Below are 26722 nucleotides of genomic sequence, written 5' to 3'. Positions count from 1 at the left end.
TCTCCAATCTTCCCAAAACTCTGGATTCTGATAGAGGGCCATGAGACTTAGACCTGAGTGCAAAAATGGAGGCTCTAGCCCCTTCCAGAGCTGAGATATCGAAACTCAAAAATTCGGCCCGAAAAAAAAAACGACAGTGGTACCCCTTACGTATTTTTTTTTCTTGCGAAAAATTAAGTTTCTCCAATCTTCCCAAAACTCTGGATTCTGATAGAGGGCCATGAGACTTAGACCTGAGTGCAAAAATGGAGGCTCTAGCCCCTTCCAGAGCTGAGATATCGAAACTCAAAAATTCGGCCCGAAAAAAAACCGACAGTGGTACCCCTTACGTATTTTTTTTTTCTTGCGAAAAATTAAGTTTCTCCAATCTTCCCAAAACTCTGGATTCTGATAGAGGGCCATGAGACTTAGACCTGAGTGCAAAAATGGAGGCTCTAGCCCCTTCCAGAGCTGAGATATCGAAACTCAAAAATTCGGTCAGAAAAAAAAAAAGACAGTGGTACCCCTTACGTTTTTTTTTTTCGGGCGAAAAATTAAGTTTCTCCAATCTTCCCAAAACTCTGGATTCTGATAGAGGGCCATGAGACTTAGACCTGAGTGCAAAAATGGAGGCTCTAGCCCCTTCCAGAGCTGAGATATCGAAACTCAAAAATTCGGCCCGAAAAAAAAAACCGACAGTGGTACCCCTTACGTTTTTTTTTTTGGGCGAAAAATTAAGTTTCTCCAATCTTCCCAAAACTCTGGATTCTGATAGAGGGCCATGAGACTTAGACCTGAGTGCAAAAATGGAGGCTCTAGCCCCTTCCAGAGCTGAGATATCAAAACTCAAAAATTCGGCCCGAAAAAAAAAAACGACAGTGGTACCCCTTACGTTTTTTTTTTTTCGGGCGAAAAATTAAGTTTCTCCAATCTTCCCAAAACTCTGAATTCTGATTGAGGGCCATGAGACTTAGACCTGAGTGCAAAAATGGAGGCTCTAGCCCCTTCCAGAGCTGAGATATCAAAACTCAAAAATTCGGCCCGAAAAAAAAAACGACAGTGGTACCCCTTACGTTTTTTTTTTTCGGGCGAAAAATTAAGTTTCTCCAATCTTCCCAAAACTCTGGATTCTGATAGAGGGCCATGAGACTTAGACCTGAGTGCAAAAATGGAGGCTCTAGCCCCTTCCAGAGCTGAGATATCGAAACTCAAAAATTCGGCCCGAAAAAAAACCGACAGTGGTACCCCTTACGTTTTTTTTTTCGGGCGAAAAATTAAGTTTCTCCAATCTTCCCAAAACTCTGGATTCGGATAGAGGACCATGAGACTTAGACCTGAGTGCAAAAATGGAGGCTCTAGCCCCTTCCAGAGCTGAGATATCGAAACTCAAAAATTCGGCCTGAAAAAAAAAAACGACAGTGGTACCCCTTACGTTTTTTTTTTCGGGCGAAAAATTAAGTTTCTCCAATCTTCCCAAAACTCTGGATTCTGATAGAGGGCCATGAGACTTAGACCTGAGTGCAAAAATGGAGGCTCTAGCCCCTTCCAAAGCTGAGATATCGAAACTCAAAAATTCGGCCCGAAAAAAAAAAACGACAGTGGTACCCCTTACGTTTTTTTTTTTTTGGGCGAAAAATTAAGTTTCTCCAATCTTCCCAAAACTCTGGATTCTGATAGAGGGCCATGAGACTTAGACCTGAGTGCAAAAATGGAGGCTCTAGTCCCTTCCAGAGCTGAGATATCGAAACTCAAAAATTCGGCCTGAAAAAAAAAACGACAGTGGTACCCCTTACGTTTTTTGTTTTTTTTTGGGCGAAAAATTAAGTTTCTCCAATCTTCCCAAAACTCTGGATTCTGATAGAGGGCCATGAGACTTAGACCTGAGTGCAAAAATGGAGGCTCTAGCCCCTTCCAGAGCTGAGATATCGAAACTCAAAAATTCGGCCCGAAAAAAAAAACGACAGTGGTACCCCTTACGTATTTTTTTTTTCTTGCGAAAAATTAAGTTTCTCCAATCTTCCCAAAACTCTGGATTCTGATAGAGGGCCATGAGACTTAGACCTGAGTGCAAAAATGGAGGCTCTAGCCCCTTCCAGAGCTGAGATATCGAAACTCAAAAATTCGGCCCGAAAAAAAACCGACAGTGGTACCCCTTACGTATTTTTTTTTTCTTGCGAAAAATTAAGTTTCTCCAATCTTCCCAAAACTCTGGATTCTGATAGAGGGCCATGAGACTTAGACCTGAGTGCAAAAATGGAGGCTCTAGCCCCTTCCAGAGCTGAGATATCGAAACTCAAAAATTCGGTCAGAAAAAAAAAAAGACAGTGGTACCCCTTACGTTTTTTTTTTTCGGGCGAAAAATTAAGTTTCTCCAATCTTCCCAAAAATCTGGATTCTGATAGAGGGCCATGAGACTTAGACCTGAGTGCAAAAATGGAGGCTCTAGCCCCTTCCAGAGCTGAGATATCGAAACTCAAAAATTCGGCCCGAAAAAAAAAACCGACAGTGGTACCCCTTACGTTTTTTTTTTTGGGCGAAAAATTAAGTTTCTCCAATCTTCCCAAAACTCTGGATTCTGATAGAGGGCCATGAGACTTAGACCTGAGTGCAAAAATTGAGGCTCTAGCCCCTTCCAGAGCTGAGATATCGAAACTCAAAAATTCGGCCCGAAAAAAAAACGACAGTGGTACCCCTTACGTTTTTTTTTTTTTGGGCGAAAAATTAAGTTTCTCCAATCTTCCCAAAACTCTGGATTCTGATAGAGGGCCATGAGACTTAGACCTGAGTGCAAAAATGGAGGCTCTAGCCCCTTCCAGAGCTGAGATATCGAAACTCAAAAATTCGGCCCGAAAAAAAACCGACAGTGGTACCCCTTACGTTTTTTTTTTTCGGGCGAAAAATTAAGTTTCTCCAATCTTCCCAAAACTCTGGATTCTGATAGAGGGCCATGAGACTTAGACCTGAGTGCAAAAATGGAGGCTCTAGCCCCTTCCAGAGCTGAGATATCGAAACTCAAAATTTCGGTCCGAAAAAAAAAAACGACAGTGGTACCCCTTACGTTTTTTTTTTTCGGGCGAAAAATTAAGTTTCTCCAATCTTCCCAAAACTCTGGATTCTGATAGAGGGCCATGAGACTTAGACCTGAGTGCAAAAATGGAGGCTGTAGCCCCTTCCAGAGCTGAGATATCGAAACTCAAAAATTCGTCCCGAAAAAAAAACGACAGTGGTACCCCTTACGTTTTTTTTTTTCTTGCGAAAAATTAAGTTTCTCCAATCTTCCCAAAACTCTGGATTCTGATAGAGGACCATGAGACTCAGACATGAGTGCAAAAATGGAGGCTCTAGCCCCTTCCAGAGCTGAGATATATCGAAACTCAAAAATTCGGCCCGAAAAAAAAAAACGACAGTGGTACCCCTTACGTTTTTTTTTTTCGGGCGAAAAATTAAGTTTCTCCAATCTTCCCAAAACTCTGGATTCTGATAGAGGGCCATGAGACTTAGACATGAGTGCAAAAATGGAGGCTCTAGCCCCTTCCAAAGCTGAGATATCGAAACTCAAAAATTCGGCCCGAAAAAAAAAATGACAGTGGTACCCCTTACGTTTTTTTTTTTTCGGGCGAAAAATTAAGTTTCTCCAATCTTCCCAAAACTCTGGATTCTGATAGAGGGCCATGAGACTTAGACCTGAGTGCAAAAATGGAGGCTCTAGCCCCTTCCAGAGCTGAGATATCGAAACTCAAAAATTCGGCCTGAAAAAAAAACGACAGTGGTACCCCTTACGTTTTTTGTTTTTTTTTTTGGCGAAAAATTAAGTTTCTCCAATCTTCCCTAAACTCTGGATTCTGATAGAGGGCCATGAGACTTAGACCTGAGTGCAAAAATGGAGGCTCTAGCCCCTTCCAGAGCTGAGATATCGAAACTCAAAAATTCGGCCCGAAAAAAAAACGACAGTGGTACCCCTTACGTTTTTTTTTCGGGCGAAAAATTAAGTTTCTCCAATCTTCCCAAAACTCTGGATTCTGATAGAGGGCCATGAGACTTAGACCTGAGTGCAAAAATGGAGGCTCTAGCCCCTTCCAGAGCTGAGATATCGAAACTCAAAAATTCGGCCCGAAAAAAAAACGACAGTGGTACCCCTTACGTATTTTTTTTTCTTGCGAAAAATTAAGTTTCTCCAATCTTCCCAAAACTCTGGATTCTGATAGAGGGCCATGAGACTTAGACCTGAGTGCAAAAATGGAGGCTCTAGCCCCTTCCAGAGCTGAGATATCAAAACTCAAAAATTCGCCCGGAAAAAAAAAACGACAGTGGTACCCCTTATGTTTTTTTTTTTTTCGGGCGAAAAATTAAGTTTCTCCAATCTTCCCAAAACTCTGGATTCTGATAGAGGGCCATGAGACTTAAACCTGAGTGCAAAAATGGAGGCTCTAGCCCGTTCCAGAGCTGAGATATCGAAACTCAATAATTCGGTCCGAAAAAAAAAAACGACAGTGGTACCCCTTACGTTTTTTTTTTTCGGGCGAAAAATTAAGTTTCTCCAATCTTCCCAAAACTCTGGATTCTGATAGAGGGCCATGAGACTTAGACCTGAGTGCAAAAATGGAGGCTCTAGCCCCTTCCAGAGCTGAGATATCGAAACTCAAAAATTCGGTCCGAAAAAAAAAACGACAGTGGTACCCCTTACGGTTTTTTTTTTCAGGCGAAAAATTAAGTTTCTCCAATCTTCCCAAAACTCTGGATTCTGATAGAGGGCCATGAGACTTAGACCTGAGTGCAAAAATGGAGGCTCTAGCCCCTTCCAGAGCTGAGATATCGAAACTCAAAAATTCGGCCCGAAAAAAAAACGACAGTGGTACCCCTTACGTATTTTTTTTTTCTTGCGAAAAATTAAGTTTATCCAATCTTCCCAAAACTCTGGATTCTGATAGAGGGCCATGAGACTTAGACTTGAGTGCAAAAATGGAGGCTCTAGCCCCTTCCAGAGCTGAGATATCGAAACTCAAAAATTCGGCCCGAAAAAAAAACGACAGTGGTACCCCTTAAGTTTTTTTTTTTTCGGGCGAAAAATTAAGTTTCTCCAATCTTCCCAAAACTCTGGATTCTGATAGAGGGCCATGAGACTTAGACCTGAGTGCAAAAATGGAGGCTCTAGCCCCTTCCAGAGCTGAGATATCGAAACTCAAAAATTCGGCCCGAAAAAAAAACCGACAGTGGTACCCCTTACGTATTTTTTTTTTCTTGCGAAAAATTAAGTCTCTCCAATCTTCCCAAAACTCTGGATTCTGATAGAGGGCCATGAGACTTAGACCTGAGTGCAAAAATGGAGGCTCTAGCCCCTTCCAGAGCTGAGATATCGAAACTCAAAAATTCGGCCTGAAAAAAAAACGACAGTGGTACCCCTTACGTTTTTTGTTTTTTTTTTTGGCGAAAAATTAAGTTTCTCCAATCTTCCCTAAACTCTGGATTCTGATAGAGGGCCATGAGACTTAGACCTGAGTGCAAAAATGGAGGCTCTAGCCCCTTCCAGAGCTGAGATATCGAAACTCAAAAATTCGGCCCGAAAAAAAAACGACAGTGGTACCCCTTACGTTTTTTTTTCGGGCGAAAAATTAAGTTTCTCCAATCTTCCCAAAACTCTGGATTCTGATAGAGGGCCATGAGACTTAGACCTGAGTGCAAAAATGGAGGCTCTAGCCCCTTCCAGAGCTGAGATATCGAAACTCAAAAATTCGGCCCGAAAAAAAAACGACAGTGGTACCCCTTACGTATTTTTTTTTCTTGCGAAAAATTAAGTTTCTCCAATCTTCCCAAAACTCTGGATTCTGATAGAGGGCCATGAGACTTAGACCTGAGTGCAAAAATGGAGGCTCTAGCCCCTTCCAGAGCTGAGATATCAAAACTCAAAAATTCGCCCGAAAAAAAAAAACGACAGTGGTACCCCTTACGTTTTTTTTTTTTCGGGCGAAAAATTAAGTTTCTCCAATCTTCCCAAAACTCTGGATTCTGATAGAGGGCCATGAGACTTAGACCTGAGTGCAAAAATGGAGGCTCTAGCCCCTTCCAGAGCTGAGATATCGAAACTCAATAATTCGGTCCGAAAAAAAAAACGACAGTGGTACCCCTTACGTTTTTTTTTTTTCGGGCGAAAAATTAAGTTTCTCCAATCTTCCCAAAACTCTGGATTCTGATAGAGGGCCATGAGACTTAGACCTGAGTGCAAAAATGGAGGCTCTAGCCCCTTCCAGAGCTGAGATATCGAAACTCAAAAATTCGGCCTGAAAAAAAAACGACAGTGGTACCCCTTACGTTTTTTGTTTTTTTTTTGGCGAAAAATTAAGTTTCTCCAATCTTCCCAAAACTATGGATTCTGATAGAGGGCCATGAGACTTAGACCTGAGTGCAAAAATGGAGGCTCTAGCCCCTTCCAGAGCTGAGATATCGAAACTCAAAAATTCGGCCCGAAAAAAAAAACGACAGTGGTACCCCTTACGTTTTTTTTTTTCTTGCGAAAAATTAAGTTTCTCCAATCTTCCCAAAACTCTGGATTCTGATAGAGGGCCATGAGACTTAGACCTGAGTGCAAAAATGGAGGCTCTAGCCCCTTCCAGAGCTGAGATATCAAAACTCAAAAATTCGGCCCGAAAAAAAAAACGACAGTGGTACCCCTTACGGTTTTTTTTTTTCGGGCGAAAAATTAAGTTTCTCCAATCTTCCCAAAACTCTGAATTCTGATTGAGGGCCATGAGACTTAGACCTGAGTGCAAAAATGGAGGCTCTAGCCCCTTCCAGAGCTGAGATATCGAAACTCAAAAATTCGGTCCGAAAAAAAAAACGACAGTGGTACCCCTTACGTTTTTTTTTTTCGGGCGAAAAATTAAGTTTCTCCAATCTTCCCAAAACTCTGGATTCTGATAGAGGGCCATGAGACTTAGACCTGAGTGCAAAAATGGAGGCTCTAGCCCCTTCCAGAGCTGAGATATCAAAACTCAAAAATTAGGCCCGAAAAAAAAAACGACAGTGGTACCCCTTACGTTTTTTTTTTCGGGCGAAAAATTAAGTTTCTCCAATCTTCCCAAAACTCTGGATTCTGATAGAGGGCCATGAGACTTAGACCTGAGTGCAAAAATGGAGGCTCTAGCCCCTTCCAGAGCTGAGATATCGAAACTCAAAAATTCGGCCCGAAAAAAAACCGACAGTGGTACCCCTTACGTTTTTTTTTTCGGGCGAAAAATTAAGTTTCTCCAATCTTCCCAAAACTCTGGATTCGGATAGAGGACCATGAGACTTAGACCTGAGTGCAAAAATGGAGGCTCTAGCCCCTTCCAGAGCTGAGATATCGAAACTCAAAAATTCGGCCTGAAAAAAAAAAACGACAGTGGTACCCCTTACGTTTTTTTTTTCGGGCGAAAAATTAAGTTTCTCCAATCTTCCCAAAACTCTGGATTCTGATAGAGGGCCATGAGACTTAGACCTGAGTGCAAAAATGGAGGCTCTAGCCCCTTCCAAAGCTGAGATATCGAAACTCAAAAATTCGGCCCGAAAAAAAAAAAACGACAGTGGTACCCCTTACGTTTTTTTTTTTTGGGCGAAAAATTAAGTTTCTCCAATCTTCCCAAAACTCTGGATTCTGATAGAGGGCCATGAGACTTAGACCTGAGTGCAAAAATGGAGGCTCTAGCCCCTTCCAGAGCTGAGATATCGAAACTCAAAAATTCGGCCTGAAAAAAAAAACGACAGTGGTACCCCTTACGTTTTTTGTTTTTTTTTGGGCGAAAAATTAAGTTTTTCCAATCTTCCCAAAACTCTGGATTCTGATAGAGGGCCATGAGACTTAGACCTGAGTGCAAAAATGGAGGCTCTAGCCCCTTCCAGAGCTGAGATATCGAAACTCAAAAATTCGGCCCGAAAAAAAACCGACAGTGGTACCCCTTACGTATTTTTTTTTTCTTGCGAAAAATTAAGTTTCTCCAATCTTCCCAAAACTCTCGATTCTGATAGAGGGCCATGAGACTTAGACCTGAGTGCAAAAATGGAGGCTCTAGCCCCTTCCAGAGCTGAGATATCGAAACTCAAAAATTCGGTCAGAAAAAAAAAAGACAGTGGTACCCCTTACGTTTTTTTTTTTCGGGCGAAAAATTAAGTTTCTCCAATCTTCCCAAAACTCTGGATTCTGATAGAGGGCCATGAGACTTAGACCTGAGTGCAAAAATGGAGGCTCTAGCCCCTTCCAGAGCTGAGATATCGAAACTCAAAAATTCGGCCCGAAAAAAAAAAACCGACAGTGGTACCCCTTACGTTTTTTTTTTTTGGGCGAAAAATTAAGTTTCTCCAATCTTCCCAAAACTCTGGATTCTGATAGAGGGCCATGAGACTTAGACCTGAGTGCAAAAATTGAGGCTCTAGCCCCTTCCAGAGCTGAGATATCGAAACTCAAAAATTCGGCCCGAAAAAAAAACGACAGTGGTACCCCTTACGTTTTTTTTTTTTTTGGGCGAAAAATTAAGTTTCTCCAATCTTCCCAAAACTCTGGATTCTGATAGAGGGCCATGAGACTTAGACCTGAGTGCAAAAATTGAGGCTCTAGCCCCTTCCAGAGCTGAGATATCGAAACTCAAAAATTCGGCCCGAAAAAAAAACGACAGTGGTACCCCTTACTTTTTTTTTTTTTCTGGGCGAAAAATTAAGTTTCTCCAATCTTCCCAAAACTCTGGATTCTGATAGAGGGCCATGAGACTTAGACCTGAGTGCAAAAATGGAGGCTCTAGCCCCTTCCAGAGCTGAGATATCGAAACTCAAAAATTCGGCCCGAAAAAAAAAACGACAGTGGTACCCCTTACGTTTTTTTTTTTCGGGCGAAAAATTAGGTTTAACCAATCTTCCTAAAACTTTGGATTCTGATAGAGGGCCATGAGACTTAGACCTGAGTGCAAAAATGGAGGCTCTAGCCCCTTCCAGAGCTGAGATATCGAAACTCAAAAATTCGGCCCGAAAAAAAAAACGACAGTGGTACCCCTTACGGTTTTTTTTTCTTGCGAAAAATTAAGTTTCTCCAATCTTCCCAAAACTCTGGATTCTGATAGAGGACCATGAGACTTAGACATGAGTGCAAAAATGGAGGCTCTAGCCCCTTCCAGAGCTGAGATATATCGAAACTCAAAAATTCGGCCCGAAAAAAAAAAACGACAGTGGTACCCCTTACGTTTTTTTTTTCGGGCGAAAAATTAAGTTTCTCCAATCTTCCCAAAACTCTGGATTCTGATAGAGGGCCATGAGACTTAGACATGAGTGCAAAAATGGAGGCTCTAGCCCCTTCCAAAGCTGAGATATCGAAACTCAAAAATTCGGCCCGAAAAAAAAAATGACAGTGGTACCCCTTACGTTTTTTTTTTTCGGGCGAAAAATTAAGTTTCTCCAATCTTCCCAAAACTCTGGATTCTGATAGAGGGCCATGAGACTTAGACCTGAGTGCAAAAATGGAGGCTCTAGCCCCTTCCAGAGCTGAGATATCGAAACTCAAAAATTCGGCCCGAAAAAAAAACGACAGTGGTACCCCTTACGTTTTTTTTTTTCGGGCGAAAAATTAAGTTTCTCCAATCTTCCCAAAACTCTGGATTCTGATAGAGGGCCATGAGACTTAGACCTGAGTGCAAAAATGGAGGCTCTAGCCCCTTCCAGAGCTGAGATATCGAAACTCAAAAATTCGGTCCGAAAAAAAAACCGACAGTGGTACCCCTTACGTTTTTTTTTTTCGGGCGAAAAATTAAGTTTCTCCAATCTTCCCAAAACTCTGGATTCTGATAGAGGGCCATGAGACTTAGACCTGAGTGCAAAAATGGAGGCTGTAGCCCCTTCCAGAGCTGAGATATCGAAACTCAAAAATTCGGCCCGAAAAAAAAACGACACTGGTACCCCTTACGTTTTTTTTTTCTTGCGAAAAATTAAGTTTCTCCAATCTTCCCAAAACTCTGGATTCTGATAGAGGACCATGAGACTTAGACATGAGTGCAAAAATGGAGGCTCTAGCCCCTTCCAGAGCTGAGATATATCGAAACTCAAAAATTCGGCCCGAAAAAAAAACGACAGTGGTACCCCTTACGTTTTTTTTTTCTTGCGAAAAATTAAGTTTCTCCAATCTTCCCAAAACTCTGGATTCTGATAGAGGACCATGAGACTTAGACATGAGTGCAAAAATGGAGGCTCTAGCCCCTTCTAGAGCTGAGATATATCGAAACTCAAAAATTCGGCCCGAAAAAAAAAAACGACAGTGGTACCCCTTACGTTTTTTTTTTTCGGGCGAAAAATTAAGTTTCTCCAATCTTCCCAAAACTTTGGATTCTGATAGAGGGCCATGAGACTTAGACATGAGTGCAAAAATGGAGGCTCTAGCCCCTTCCAAAGCTGAGATATCGAAACTCAAAAATTCGGCCCGAAAAAAAAAATGACAGTGGTACCCCTTACGTTTTTTTTTTCGGGCGAAAAATTAAGTTTCTCCAATCTTCCCAAAACTCTGGATTCTGATAGAGGACCATGAGACTTAGACATGAGTGCAAAAATGGAGGCTCTAGCCCCTTCCAGAGCTGAGATATATCGAAACTCAAAAATTCGGCCCGAAAAAAAAAAAACGACAGTGGTACCCCTTACGTTTTTTTTTTTTCGGGCGAAAAATTAAGTTTCTCCAATCTTCCCAAAACTCTGGATTCTGATAGAGGGCCATGAGACTTAGACATGAGTGCAAAAATGGAGGCTCTAGCCCCTTCCAAAGCTGAGATATCGAAACTCAAAAATTCGGCCCGAAAAAAAAAATGACAGTGGTACCCCTTACGTTTTTTTTTTCGGGCGAAAAATTAAGTTTCTCCAATCTTCCCAAAACTCTGGATTCTGATAGAGGGCCATGAGACTTAGACCTGAGTGCAAAAATGGAGGCTCTAGCCCCTTCCAGAGCTGAGATATCAAAACTCAAAAATTCGGCCCGAAAAAAAAAAACGACAGTGGTACCCCTTACGTTTTTTTTTTTTCGGGTGAAAAATTAAGTTTCTCCAATCTTCCCAAAACTCTGGATTCTTATAGAGGGCCATGAGACTTAGACCTGAGTGCAAAAATGGAGGCTCTAGCCCCTTCCAGAGCTGAGATATCGAAACTCAAAAATTCGGCCCGAAAAAAAACGACAGTGGTACCCCTTACGTTTTTTTTATTTTTCGGGCGAAAAATTAAGTTTCTCCAATCTTCCCAAAACTCTGTATTCTGATAGAGGGACATGAGACTTAGACCTGAGTGCAAAAATGGAGGCTCTAGACCCTTCCAGAGCTGAGATATCGAAACTCAAAAATTCGGCCTGAAAAAAAAACGACAGTGGTACCCCTTACGTTTTTTTTTTTTTTTTTTGGGCGAAAAATTAAGTTTCTCCAATCTTCCCAAAACTCTGGATTCTGATAGGGGGCCATGAGACTTAGACCTGAGTGCAAAAATGGAGGCTCTAGCCCCTTCCAGAGCTGAGATATCGAAACTCAAAAATTCGGCCCGAAAAAAAAAACGACAGTGGTACCCCTTACGTATTTTTTTTTCTTGCGAAAAATTAAGTTTCTCCAATCTTCCCAAAACTCTGGATTCTGATAGAGGCCCATGAGACTTAGACCTGAGTGCAAAAATGGAGGCTTTAGCCCCTTCCAGAGCTGAGATATCGAAACTCAAAAATTCGGCCCGAAAAAAAAACGACAGTGGTACCCCTTACGTTTGTTTTTTTTTCGGGCGAAAAATTAAGTTTCTCCAATCTTCCCAAAACTCTGGATTCTGATAGAGGGCCATGAGACTTAGACCTGAGTGCAAAAATGGAGGCTCTAGCCCCTTCCAGAGCTGAGATATCGAAACTCAAAAATTCGGCCCGAAAAAAAAAAACGACAGTGGTACCCCTTTTGTATTTTTTTTTTCTTGCGAAAAATTAAGTTTCTCCAATCTTCCCAAAACTCTGGATTCTGATAGAGGGCCATGAGACTTAGACCTGAGTGCAAAAATGGAGGCTCTAGCCCCTTCCAGAGCTGAGATATCAAAACTCAAAAATTCGGCCCGAAAAAAAAAAACGACAGTGATACCCCTTACGTTTTTTTTTTTCGGGCGAAAAATTAAGTTTCTCCAATCTTCCCAAAACTCTGGATTCTGATAGAGGGCCATGAGACTTAGACCTGAGTGCAAAAATGGAGGCTCTAGCCCCTTCCAGAGCTGAGATATCGAAACTCAAAAATTCGGTCCGAAAAAAAAACCGACAGTGGTACCCCTTACGGTTTTTTTTTTCGGGCGAAAAATTAAGTTTCTCCAATCTTCCCAAAACTCTGGATTCTGATAGAGGGCCATGAGACTTAGACCTGAGTGCAAAAATGGAGGCTCTAGCCCCTTCCAGAGCTGAGATATCGAAACTCAAAAATTCGGCCCGATAAAAAAAAACGACAGTGGTACCCCTTGCGTTTTTTTTTTTGGGCGAAAAATTAAGTTTCTCCAATCTTCCCAAAACTCTGGATTCTGATAGAGGGCCATGAGACTTAGACCTGAGTGCAAAAATGGAGGCTCTAGCCCCTTCCAGAGCTGAGATATCGAAACTCAAAAATTCTGCCTGAAAAAAAAACGACAGTGGTACCCCTTACGTTTTTTGTTTTTTTTTTTGGCGAAAAATTAAGTTTCTCCAATCTTCCCAAAACACTGGATTCTGATAGAGGGCCATGAGACTTAGACCTGAGTGCAAAAATGGAGGCTCTAGCCCCTTCCAGAGCTGAGATATCGAAACTCAAAAATTCGGCCCGAAAAAAAAACGACAGTGGTACCCCTTACGTTTTTTTTTTTTTGGGCGAAAAATTAAGTTTCTCCAATCTTCCCAAAACTCTGGATTCTGATAGAGGGCCATGAGACTTAGACTTGAGTGCAAAAATGGAGGCTCTAGCCCCTTCCAGAGCTGAGATATCGAAACTCAAAAATTCGGCCCGAAAAAAAACGACAGTGGTACCCCTTACGTTTTTTTTTTTTTGGGCGAAAAATTAAGTTTCTCCAATCTTCCCAAAACTCTGGATTCTGATAGAGGGCCATGAGACTTAGACCTGAGTGCAAAAATGGAGGCTCTAGCCCCTTCCAGAGCTGAGATATCGAAACTCAAAAATTCGGCCCGAAAAAAAAACGACAGTGGTACCCCTTACGTTTTTTTTTTTCGGGCGAAAAATTAAGTTTCTCCAATCTTCCCAAAACTCTGGATTCTGATAGAGGGCCATGAGACTTAGACCTGAGTGCAAAAATGGAGGCTCTAGCCCCTTCCAGAGCTGAGATATCGAAACTCAAAAATTCGGTCCGAAAAAAAAAACGACAGTGGTACGTACCCCTTACGGTTTTTTTTTTCAGGCGAAAAATTAAGTTTCTCCAATCTTCCCAAAACTCTGGATTCTGATAGAGGGCCATGAGACTTAGACCTGAGTGCAAAAATGGAGGCTCTAGCCCCTTCCAGAGCTGAGATATCGAAACTCAAAAATTCGGCCCGAAAAAAAAAACGACAGTGGTACCCCTTACGTATTTTTTTTTTCTTGCGAAAAATTAAGTTTCTCCAATCTTCCCAAAACTCTGGATTCTGATAGAGGGCCATGAGACTTAGACTTGAGTGCAAAAATGGAGGCTCTAGCCCCTTCCAGAGCTGAGATATCGAAACTCAAAAATTCGGCCCGAAAAAAAAACGACAGTGGTACCCCTTAAGTTTTTTTTTTTTCGGGCGAAAAATTAAGTTTCTCCAATCTTCCCAAAACTCTGGATTCTGATAGAGGGCCATGAGACTTAGACCTGAGTGCAAAAATGGAGGCTCTAGCCCCTTCCAGAGCTGAGATATCGAAACTCAAAAATTCGGCCCGAAAAAAAAACCGACAGTGGTACCCCTTACGTATTTTTTTTTTCTTGCGAAAAATTAAGTTTCTCCAATCTTCCCAAAACTCTGGATTCTGATAGAGGGCCATGAGACTTAGACCTGAGTGCAAAAATGGAGGCTCTAGCCCCTTCCAGAGCTGAGATATCGAAACTCAAAAATTCGGCCTGAAAAAAAAACGACAGTGGTACCCCTTACGTTTTTTGTTTTTTTTTTTTGGCGAAAAATTAAGTTTCTCCAATCTTCCCTAAACTCTGGATTCTGATAGAGGGCCATGAGACTTAGACCTGAGTGCAAAAATGGAGGCTCTAGCCCCTTCCAGAGCTGAGATATCGAAACTCAAAAATTCGGCCCGAAAAAAAAACGACAGTGGTACCCCTTACGTTTTTTTTTCGGGCGAAAAATTAAGTTTCTCCAATCTTCCCAAAACTCTGGATTCTGATAGAGGGCCATGAGACTTAGACCTGAGTGCAAAAATGGAGGCTCTAGCCCCTTCCAGAGCTGAGATATCGAAACTCAATAATTCGGTCCGAAAAAAAAAACGACAGTGGTACCCCTTACGTTTTTTTTTTTCGGGCGAAAAATTAAGTTTCTCCAATCTTCCCAAAACTCTGGATTCTGATAGAGGGCCATGAGACTTAGACCTGAGTGCAAAAATGGAGGCTCTAGCCCCTTCCAGAGCTGAGATATCGAAACTCAAAAATTCAGCCCGAAAAAAAAAAACGACAGTGGTACCCCTTACGTTTTTTTTTTTTGGGCGAAAAATTAAGTTTCTCCAATCTTCCAAAAACTCTGGATTCTGATAGAGGGCCATGAGACTTAGACCTGAGTGCAAAAATGGAGGCTCTAGCCCCTTCCAGAGCTGAGATATCGAAACTCAAAAATTCGGCCTGAAAAAAAAACGACAGTGGTACCCCTTACGTTTTTTGTTTTTTTTTTGGCGAAAAATTAAGTTTCTCCAATCTTCCCAAAACTATGGATTCTGATAGAGGGCCATGAGACTTAGACCTGAGTGCAAAAATGGAGGCTCTAGCCCCTTCCAGAGCTGAGATATCGAAACTCAAAAATTCGGCCCGAAAAAAAAACGACAGTGGTACCCCTTACGTTTTTTTTTTTCTTGCGAAAAATTAAGTTTCTCCAATCTTCCCAAAACTCTGGATTCTGATAGAGGGCCATGAGACTTAGACCTGAGTGCAAAAATGGAGGCTCTAGCCCCTTCCAGAGCTGAGATATCAAAACTCAAAAATTCGGCCCGAAAAAAAAAAACGACAGTGGTACCCCTTACGTTTTTTTTTTTTTTCGGGCGAAAAATTAAGTTTCTCCAATCTTCCCAAAACTCTGAATTCTGATTGAGGGCCATGAGACTTAGACCTGAGTGCAAAAATGGAGGCTCTAGCCCCTTACAGAGCTGAGATATCGAAACTCAAAAATTCGGTCCGAAAAAAAAAACGACAGTGGTACCCCTTACGTTTTTTTTTTTCGGGCGAAAAATTAAGTTTCTCCAATCTTCCCAAAACTCTGGATTCTGATAGAGGGCCATGAGACTTAGACCTGAGTGCAAAAATGGAGGCTCTAGCCCCTTCCAGAGCTGAGATATCGAAACTCAAAAATTCTGCCTGAAAAAAAAACGACAGTGGTACCCCTTACGTTTTTTGTTTTTTTTTTTGGCGAAAAATTAAGTTTCTCCAATCTTCCCAAAACACTGGATTCTGATAGAGGGCCATGAGACTTAGACCTGAGTGCAAAAATGGAGGCTCTAGCCCCTTCCAGAGCTGAGATATCGAAACTCAAAAATTCGGCCCGAAAAAAAAACGACAGTGGTACCCCTTACGTTTTTTTTTTTTGGGCGAAAAATTAAGTTTCTCCAATCTTCCCAAAACTCTGGATTCTGATAGAGGGCCATGAGACTTAGACTTGAGTGCAAAAATGGAGGCTCTAGCCCCTTCCAGAGCTGAGATATCGAAACTCAAAAATTCGGCCCGAAAAAAAACGACAGTGGTACCCCTTACGTTTTTTTTTTTTTGGGCGAAAAATTAAGTTTCTCCAATCTTCCCAAAACTCTGGATTCTGATAGAGGGCCATGAGACTTAGACCTGAGTGCAAAAATGGAGGCTCTAGCCCCTTCCAGAGCTGAGATATCGAAACTCAAAAATTCGGCCCGAAAAAAAAACGACAGTGGTACCCCTTACGTTTTTTTTTTTCGGGCGAAAAATTAAGTTTCTCCAATCTTCCCAAAACTCTGGATTCTGATAGAGGGCCATGAGACTTAGACCTGAGTGCAAAAATGGAGGCTCTAGCCCCTTCCAGAGCTGAGATATCGAAACTCAAAAATTCGGTCCGAAAAAAAAAACGACAGTGGTACGTACCCCTTACGGTTTTTTTTTTCAGGCGAAAAATTAAGTTTCTCCAATCTTCCCAAAACTCTGGATTCTGATAGAGGGCCATGAGACTTAGACCTGAGTGCAAAAATGGAGGCTCTAGCCCCTTCCAGAGCTGAGATATCGAAACTCAAAAATTCGGCCCGAAAAAAAAACGACAGTGGTACCCCTTACGTATTTTTTTTTTCTTGCGAAAAATTAAGTTTCTCCAATCTTCCCAAAACTCTGGATTCTGATAGAGGGCCATGAGACTTAGACTTGAGTGCAAAAATGGAGGCTCTAGCCCCTTCCAGAGCTGAGATATCGAAACTCAAAAATTCGGCCCGAAAAAAAAACGACAGTGGTACCCCTTAAGTTTTTTTTTTTTCGGGCGAAAAATTAAGTTTCTCCAATCTTCCCAAAACTCTGGATTCTGATAGAGGGCCATGAGACTTAGACCTGAGTGCAAAAATGGAGGCTCTAGCCCCTTCCAGAGCTGAGATATCGAAACTCAAAAATTCGGCCCGAAAAAAAAACCGACAGTGGTACCCCTTACGTATTTTTTTTTTCTTGCGAAAAATTAAGTTTCTCCAATCTTCCCAAAACTCTGGATTCTGATAGAGGGCCATGAGACTTAGACCTGAGTGCAAAAATGGAGGCTCTAGCCCCTTCCAGAGCTGAGATATCGAAACTCAAAAATTCGGCCTGAAAAAAAAACGACAGTGGTACCCCTTACGTTTTTTGTTTTTTTTTTTTGGCGAAAAATTAAGTTTCTCCAATCTTCCCTAAACTCTGGATTCTGATAGAGGGCCATGAGACTTAGACCTGAGTGCAAAAATGGAGGCTCTAGCCCCTTCCAGAGCTGAGATATCGAAACTCAAAAATTCGGCCCGAAAAAAAAACGACAGTGGTACCCCTTACGTTTTTTTTTTCGGGCGAAAAATTAAGTTTCTCCAATCTTCCCAAAACTCTGGATTCTGATAGAGGGCCATGAGACTTAGACCTGAGTGCAAAAATGGAGGCTCTAGCCCCTTCCAGAGCTGAGATATCGAAACTCAATAATTCGGTCCGAAAAAAAAAACGACAGTGGTACCCCTTACGTTTTTTTTTTTCGGGCGAAAAATTAAGTTTCTCCAATCTTCCCAAAACTCTGGATTCTGATAGAGGGCCATGAGACTTAGACCTGAGTGCAAAAATGGAGGCTCTAGCCCCTTCCAGAGCTGAGATATCGAAACTCAAAAATTCAGCCCGAAAAAAAAAAACGACAGTGGTACCCCTTACGTTTTTTTTTTTTTGGGCGAAAAATTAAGTTTCTCCAATCTTCCAAAAACTCTGGATTCTGATAGAGGGCCATGAGACTTAGACCTGAGTGCAAAAATGGAGGCTCTAGCCCCTTCCAGAGCTGAGATATCGAAACTCAAAAATTCGGCCTGAAAAAAAAACGACAGTGGTACCCCTTACGTTTTTTGTTTTTTTTTTGGCGAAAAATTAAGTTTCTCCAATCTTCCCAAAACTATGGATTCTGATAGAGGGCCATGAGACTTAGACCTGAGTGCAAAAATGGAGGCTCTAGCCCCTTCCAGAGCTGAGATATCGAAACTCAAAAATTCGGCCCGAAAAAAAAACGACAGTGGTACCCCTTACGTTTTTTTTTTTCTTGCGAAAAATTAAGTTTCTCCAATCTTCCCAAAACTCTGGATTCTGATAGAGGGCCATGAGACTTAGACCTGAGTGCAAAAATGGAGGCTCTAGCCCCTTCCAGAGCTGAGATATCAAAACTCAAAAATTCGGCCCGAAAAAAAAAAACGACAGTGGTACCCCTTACGTTTTTTTTTTTTCGGGCGAAAAATTAAGTTTCTCCAATCTTCCCAAAACTCTGAATTCTGATTGAGGGCCATGAGACTTAGACCTGAGTGCAAAAATGGAGGCTCTAGCCCCTTACAGAGCTGAGATATCGAAACTCAAAAATTCGGTCCGAAAAAAAAAACGACAGTGGTACCCCTTACGTTTTTTTTTTTCGGGCGAAAAATTAAGTTTCTCCAATCTTCCCAAAACTCTGGATTCTGATAGAGGGCCATGAGACTTAGACCTGAGTGCAAAAATGGAGGCTCTAGCCCCTTCCAGAGCTGAGATATCGAAACTCAAAAATTCGGCCCGAAAAAAAACCGACAGTGGTACCCCTTACGGTTTTTTTTTCGGGCGAAAAATTAAGTTTCTCCAATCTTCCCAAAACTCTGGATTCGGATAGAGGACCATGAGACTTAGACCTGAGTGCAAAAATGGAGGCTCTAGCCCCTTCCAGAGCTGAGATATCGAAACTCAAAAATTCGGCCTGAAAAAAAAAAACGACAGTGGTACCCCTTACGTTTTTTTTTTCGGGCGAAAAATTAAGTTTCTCCAATCTTCCCAAAACTCTGGATTCTGATAGAGGGCCATGAGACTTAGACCTGAGTGCAAAAATGGAGGCTCTAGCCCCTTCCAAAGCTGAGATATCGAAACTCAAAAATTCGGCCCGAAAAAAAAAAAACGACAGTGGTACCCCTTACGTTTTTTTTTTTTTGGGCGAAAAATTAAGTTTCTCCAATCTTCCCAAAACTCTGGATTCTGATAGAGGGCCATGAGACTTAGACCTGAGTGCAAAAATGGAGGCTCTAGTCCCTTCCAGAGCTGAGATATCGAAACTCAAAAATTCGGCCTGAAAAAAAAAAACGACAGTGGTACCCCTTACGTTTTTTGTTTTTTTTTGGGCGAAAAATTAAGTTTCTCCAATCTTCCCAAAACTCTGGATTCTGATAGAGGGCCATGAGACTTAGACCTGAGTGCAAAAATGGAGGCTCTAGCCCCTTCCAGAGCTGAGATATCGAAACTCAAAAATTCGGCCCGAAAAAAAAAACGACAGTGGTACCCCTTACGTATTTTTTTTTTCTTGCGAAAAATTAAGTTTCTCCAATCTTCCCAAAACTCTGGATTCTGATAGAGGGCCATGAGACTTAGACCTGAGTGCAAAAATGGAGGCTCTAGCCCCTTCCAGAGCTGAGATATCGAAACTCAAAAATTCGGCCCGAAAAAAAACCGACAGTGGTACCCCTTACGTATTTTTTTTTTCTTGCGAAAAATTAAGTTTCTCCAATCTTCCCAAAACTCTGGATTCTGATAGAGGGCCATGAGACTTAGACCTGAGTGCAAAAATGGAGGCTCTAGCCCCTTCCAGAGCTGAGATATCGAAACTCAAAAATTCGGTCAGAAAAAAAAAAGACAGTGGTACCCCTTACGTTTTTTTTTTTCGGGCGAAAAATTAAGTTTCTCCAATCTTCCCAAAACTCTGGATTCTGATAGAGGGCCATGAGACTTAGACCTGAGTGCAAAAATGGAGGCTCTAGCCCCTTCCAGAGCTGAGATATCGAAACTCAAAAATTCGGCCCGAAAAAAAAAACCGACAGTGGTACCCCTTACGTTTTTTTTTTTGGGCGAAAAATTAAGTTTCTCCAATCTTCCCAAAACTCTGGATTCTGATAGAGGGCCATGAGACTTAGACCTGAGTGCAAAAATTGAGGCTCTAGCCCCTTCCAGAGCTGAGATATCGAAACTCAAAAATTCGTCCCGAAAAAAAAACGACAGTGGTACCCCTTACGTTTTTGTTTTTTTTTGGGCGAAAAATTAAGTTTCTCCAATCTTCCCAAAACTCTGGATTCTGATAGAGGGCCATGAGACTTAGACCTGAGTGCAAAAATGGAGGCTCTAGCCCCTTCCAGAGCTGAGATATCGAAACTCAAAAATTCGGCCCGAAAAAAAAACGACAGTGGTACCCCTTACGTTTTTTTTTTCGGGCGAAAAATTAAGTTTCTCCAATCTTCCCAAAACTCTGGATTCTGATAGAGGGCCATGAGACTTAGACCTGAGTGCAAAAATGGAGGCTCTAGCCCCTTCCAGAGCTGAGATATCGAAACTCAAAATTTCGGTCCGAAAAAAAAAACGACAGTGGTACCCCTTACGTTTTTTTTTTTCGGGCGAAAAATTAAGTTTCTCCAATCTTCCCAAAACTCTGGATTCTGATAGAGGGCCATGAGACTTAGACCTGAGTGCAAAAATGGAGGCTGTAGCCCCTTCCAGAGCTGAGATATCGAAACTCAAAAATTCGTCCCGAAAAAAAAACGACAGTGGTACCCCTTACGTTTTTTTTTTCTTGCGAAAAATTAAGTTTCTCCAATCTTCCCAAAACTCTGGATTCTGATAGAGGACCATGAGACTCAGACATGAGTGCAAAAATGGAGGCTCTAGCCCCTTCCAGAGCTGAGATATATCGAAACTCAAAAATTCGGCCCGAAAAAAAAAAACGACAGTGGTACCCCTTACGTTTTTTTTTTTCGGGCGAAAAATTAAGTTTCTCCAATCTTCCCAAAACTCTGGATTCTGGTAGAGGGCCATGAGACTTAGACATGAGTGCAAAAATGGAGGCTCTAGCCCCTTCCAAAGCTGAGATATCGAAACTCAAAAATTCGGCCCGAAAAAAAAAATGACAGTGGTACCCCTTACGTTTTTTTTTTTTCGGGCGAAAAATTAAGTTTCTCCAATCTTCCCAAAACTCTGGATTCTGATAGAGGGCCATGAGACTTAGACCTGAGTGCAAAAATGGAGGCTCTAGCCCCTTCCAGAGCTGAGATATCGAAACTCAAAAATTCGGTCCGAAAAAAAAAAACCGACAGTGGTACCCCTTACGTTTTTGTTTTTGGGTGAAAAATTAAGTTTCTCCAATCTTCCCAAAACTCTGGATTCTGATAGAGGGCCATGAGACTTAGACCTGAGTGCAAAAATGGAGGCTCTAGCCCCTTCCAGAGCTGAGATATCGAAACTCAAAAATTCGGCCCGAAAAAAAAAACCGACAGTGGTACCCCTTACGTATTTGTTTTTTCTTGCGAAAAATTAAGTTTCTCCAATCTTCCCAAAACTCTGGATTCTGATAGAGGGCCATGAGACTTAGACCTGAGTGCAAAAATGGAGGCTCTAGCCCCTTCCAGAGCTGAGATATCGAAACTCAAAAATTCGGCCTGAAAAAAAAACGACAGTGGTACCCCTTACGTTTTTTGTTTTTTTTTTTTGGCGAAAAATTAAGTTTCTCCAATCTTCCCTAAACTCTGGATTCTGATAGAGGGCCATGAGACTTAGACCTGAGTGCAAAAATGGAGGCTCTAGCCCCTTCCAGAGCTGAGATATCGAAACTCAAAAATTCGGCCCGAAAAAAAAACGACAGTGGTACCCCTTACGTTTTTTTTTCGGGCGAAAAATTAAGTTTCTCCAATCTTCCCAAAACTCTGGATTCTGATAGAGGGCCATGAGACTTAGACCTGAGTGCAAAAATGGAGGCTCTAGCCCCTTCCAGAGCTGAGATATCGAAACTCAAAAATTCGGCCCGAAAAAAAAACGACAGTGGTACCCCTTACGTATTTTTTTTTCTTGCGAAAAATTAAGTTTCTCCAATCTTCCCAAAACTCTGGATTCTGATAGAGGGCCATGAGACTTAGACCTGAGTGCAAAAATGGAGGCTCTAGCCCCTTCCAGAGCTGAGATATCAAAACTCAAAAATTCGCCCGAAAAAAAAAAACGACAGTGGTACCCCTTATGTTTTTTTTTTTTTTTCGGGCAAAAACTTAAGTTTCTCCAATCTTCCCAAAACTCTGGATTCTGATAGAGGGCCATGAGACTTAGACCTGAGTGCAAAAATGGAGGCTCTAGCCCCTTCCAGAGCTGAGATATCGAAACTCAATAATTCGGTCCGAAAAAAAAAAAACGACAGTGGTACCCCTTACGTTTTTTTTTTTCGGGCGAAAAATTAAGTTTCTCCAATCTTCCCAAAACTCTGGATTCTGATAGAGGGCCATGAGACTTAGACCTGAGTGCAAAAATGGAGGCTCTAGCCCCTTCCAGAGCTGAGATATCGAAACTCAAAAATTCGGCCCGAAAAAAAAACGACAGTGGTACCCCTTACGTATTTTTTTTTTCTTGCGAAAAATTAAGTTTCTCCAATCTTCCCAAAACTCTGGATTCTGATAGAGGGCCATGAGACTTAGACTTGAGTGCAAAAATGGAGGCTCTAGCCCCTTCCAGAGCTGAGATATCGAAACTCAAAAATTCGGCCCGAAAAAAAAACGACAGTGGTACCCCTTAAGTTTTTTTTTTTTCGGGCGAAAAATTAAGTTTCTCCAATCTTCCCAAAACTCTGGATTCTGATAGAGGGCCATGAGACTTAGACCTGAGTGCAAAAATGGAGGCTCTAGCCCCTTCCAGAGCTGAGATATCGAAACTCAAAAATTCGGCCCGAAAAAAAAACCGACAGTGGTACCCCTTAAGTATTTTTTTTTTCTTGCGAAAAATTAAGTTTCTCCAATCTTCCCAAAACTCTGGATTCTGATAGAGGGCCATGAGACTTAGACCTGAGTGCAAAAATGGAGGCTCTAGCCCCTTCCAGAGCTGAGATATCGAAACTCAAAAATTCGGCCTGAAAAAAAAACGACAGTGGTACCCCTTACGTTTTTTGTTTTTTTTTTTGGCGAAAAATTAAGTTTCTCCAATCTTCCCTAAACTCTGGATTCTGATAGAGGGCCATGAGACTTAGACCTGAGTGCAAAAATGGAGGCTCTAGCCCCTTCCAGAGCTGAGATATCGAAACTCAAAAATTCGGCCCGAAAAAAAAACGACAGTGGTACCCCTTACGTTTTTTTTTCGGGCGAAAAATTAAGTTTCTCCAATCTTCCCAAAACTCTGGATTCTGATAGAGGGCCATGAGACTTAGACCTGAGTGCAAAAATGGAGGCTCTAGCCCCTTCCAGAGCTGAGATATCGAAACTCAAAAATTCGGCCCGAAAAAAAAACGACAGTGGTACCCCTTACGTATTTTTTTTTCTTGCGAAAAATTAAGTTTCTCCAATCTTCCCAAAACTCTGGATTCTGATAGAGGGCCATGAGACTTAGACCTGAGTGCAAAAATGGAGGCTCTAGCCCCTTCCAGAGCTGAGATATCGAAACTCAAAAATTCGGTCAGAAAAAAAAAAGACAGTGGTACCCCTTACGTTTTTTTTTTTCTTGCGAAAAATTAAGTTTCTCCAATCTTCCCAAAACTCTGGATTCTGATAGAGGGCCATGAGACTTAGACCTGAGTGCAAAAATGGAGGCTCTAGCCCCTTCCAAAGCTGAGATATCGAAACTCAAAAATTCGGCCCGAAAAAAAAAAACGACAGTGGTACCCCTTACGTTTTTTTTTTTTTTGGGCGAAAAATTAAGTTTCTCCAATCTTCCCAAAACTCTGGATTCTGATAGAGGGCCATGAGACTTAGACCTGAGTGCAAAAATGGAGGCTCTAGTCCCTTCCAGAGCTGAGATATCGAAACTCAAAAATTCGGCCCGAAAAAAAAACGACAGTGGTACCCCTTACGTATTTTTTTTTCTTGCGAAAAATTAAGTTTCTCCAATCTTCCCAAAACTCTGGATTCTGATAGAGGGCCATGAGACTTAGACCTGAGTGCAAAAATGGAGGCTCTAGCCCCTTCCAGAGCTGAGATATCGAAACTCAAAAATTCGCCCGAAAAAAAAAAACGACAGTGGTACCCCTTACGTTTTTTTTTTTTCGGGCGAAAAATTAAGTTTCTCCAATCTTCCCAAAACTCTGGATTCTGATAGAGGGCCATGAGACTTAGACCTGAGTGCAAAAATGGAGGCTCTAGCCCCTTCCAGAGCTGAGATATCGAAACTCAATAATTCGGTCCGAAAAAAAAAACGACAGTGGTACCCCTTACGTTTTTTTTTTTCGGGCGAAAAATTAAGTTTCTCCAATCTTCCCAAAACTCTGGATTCTGATAGAGGGCCATGAGACTTAGACCTGAGTGCAAAAATGGAGGCTCTAGCCCCTTCCAGAGCTGAGATATCGAAACTCAAAAATTCGGCCTGAAAAAAAAACGACAGTGGTATCCCTTACGTTTTTTGTTTTTTTTTTGGCGAAAAATTAAGTTTCTCCAATCTTCCCAAAACTATGGATTCTGATAGAGGGCCATGAGACTTAGACCTGAGTGCAAAAATGGAGGCTCTAGCCCCTTCCAGAGCTGAGATATCGAAACTCAAAAATTCGGCCCGAAAAAAAAAACGACAGTGGTACCCCTTACGTTTTTTTTTTTCTTGCGAAAAATTAAGTTTCTCCAATCTTCCCAAAACTCTGGATTCTGATAGAGGGCCATGAGACTTAGACCTGAGTGCAAAAATGGAGGCTCTAGCCCCTTCCAGAGCTGAGATATCAAAACTCAAAAATTCGGCCCGAAAAAAAAAACGACAGTGGTACCCCTTACGTTTTTTTTTTTTCGGGCGAAAAATTAAGTTTCTCCAATCTTCCCAAAACTCTGAATTCTGATTGAGGGCCATGAGACTTAGACCTGAGTGCAAAAATGGAGGCTCTAGCCCCTTCCAGAGCTGAGATATCGAAACTCAAAAATTCGGTCCGAAAAAAAAAACGACAGTGGTACCCCTTACGTTTTTTTTTTTCGGGCGAAAAATTAAGTTTCTCCAATCTTCCCAAAACTCTGGATTCTGATAGAGGGCCACGAGACTTAGACCTGAGTGCAAAAATGGAGGCTCTAGCCCCTTCCAGAGCTGAGATATCAAAACTCAAAAATTAGGCCCGAAAAAAAAAACGACAGTGGTACCCCTTACGTTTTTTTTTTTCGGGCGAAAAATTAAGTTTCTCCAATCTTCCCAAAACTCTGGATTCTGATAGAGGGCCATGAGACTTAGACCTGAGTGCAAAAATGGAGGCTCTAGCCCCTTCCAGAGCTGAGATATCGAAACTCAAAAATTCGGCCCGAAAAAAAACCGACAGTGGTACCCCTTACGTTTTTTTTTTCGGGCGAAAAATTAAGTTTCTCCAATCTTCCCAAAACTCTGGATTCGGATAGAGGACCATGAGACTTAGACCTGAGTGCAAAAATGGAGGCTCTAGCCCCTTCCAGAGCTGAGATATCGAAACTCAAAAATTCGGCCTGAAAAAAAAAAACGACAGTGGTACCCCTTACGTTTTTTTTTTCGGGCGAAAAATTAAGTTTCTCCAATCTTCCCAAAACTCTGGATTCTGATAGAGGGCCATGAGACTTAGACCTGAGTGCAAAAATGGAGGCTCTAGCCCCTTCCAAAGCTGAGATATCGAAACTCAAAAATTCGGCCCGAAAAAAAAAAAACGACAGTGGTACCCCTTACGTTTTTTTTTTTTTGGGCGAAAAATTAAGTTTCTCCAATCTTCCCAAAACTCTGGATTCTGATAGAGGGCCATGAGACTTAGACCTGAGTGCAAAAATGGAGGCTCTAGCCCCTTCCAGAGCTGAGATATCGAAACTCAAAAATTCGGCCTGAAAAAAAAAACGACAGTGGTACCCCTTACGTTTTTTGTTTTTTTTTGGGCGAAAAATTAAGTTTCTCCAATCTTCCCAAAACTCTGGATTCTGATAGAGGGCCATGAGACTTAGACCTGAGTTTAAAAATGGAGGCTCTAGCCCCTTCCAGAGCTGAGATATCGAAACTCAAAAATTCGGCCCGAAAAAAAAAACGACAGTGGTACCCCTTACGTATTTTTTTTTTCTTGCGAAAAATTAAGTTTCTCCAATCTTCCCAAAACTCTGGATTCTGATAGAGGGCCATGAGACTTAGACCTGAGTGCAAAAATGGAGGCTCTAGCCCCTTCCAGAGCTGAGATATCGAAACTCAAAAATTCGGCCCGAAAAAAAACCGACAGTGGTACCCCTTACGTATTTTTTTTTTCTTGCGAAAAATTAAGTTTCTCCAATCTTCCCAAAACTCTGGATTCTGATAGAGGGCCATGAGACTTAGACCTGAGTGCAAAAATGGAGGCTCTAGCCCCTTCCAGAGCTGAGATATCGAAACTCAAAAATTCGGTCAGAAAAAAAAAAAGACAGTGGTACCCCTTACGTTTTTTTTTTTCGGGCGAAAAATTAAGTTTCTCCAATCTTCCCAAAACTCTGGATTCTGATAGAGGGCCATGAGACTTAGACCTGAGTGCAAAAATGGAGGCTCTAGCCCCTTCCAGAGCTAAGATATCGAAACTCAAAAATTCGGCCCGAAAAAAAAAACCGACAGTGGTACCCCTTACGTTTTTTTTTTTGGGCGAAAAATTAAGTTTCTCCAATCTTCCCAAAACTCTGGATTCTGATAGAGGGCCATGAGACTTAGACCTGAGTGCAAAAATTGAGGCTCTAGCCCCTTCCAGAGCTGAGATATCGAAACTCAAAAATTCGGCCCGAAAAAAAAACGACAGTGGTACCCCTTACGTTTTTTTTTTTTTGGGCGAAAAATTAAGTTTCTCCAATCTTCCCAAAACTCTGGATTCTGATAGAGGGCCACGAGACTTAGACCTGAGTGCAAAAATTGAGGCTCTAGCCCCTTCCAGAGCTGAGATATCGAAACTCAAAAATTCGGCCCGAAAAAAAAACGACAGTGGTACCCCTTACGTTTTTTT

Source organism: Pimephales promelas, chromosome 12 (genome assembly GCF_988280905.1).
Source record: "Pimephales promelas chromosome 12, fPimPro1.hap1.1, whole genome shotgun sequence".
In the NCBI taxonomy this organism is placed as follows: Eukaryota; Metazoa; Chordata; class Actinopteri; order Cypriniformes; family Leuciscidae; genus Pimephales; species Pimephales promelas.
The sequence above is the reverse complement of the archived record's forward strand: the minus strand, read 5'-3'. Positions refer to the sequence as shown.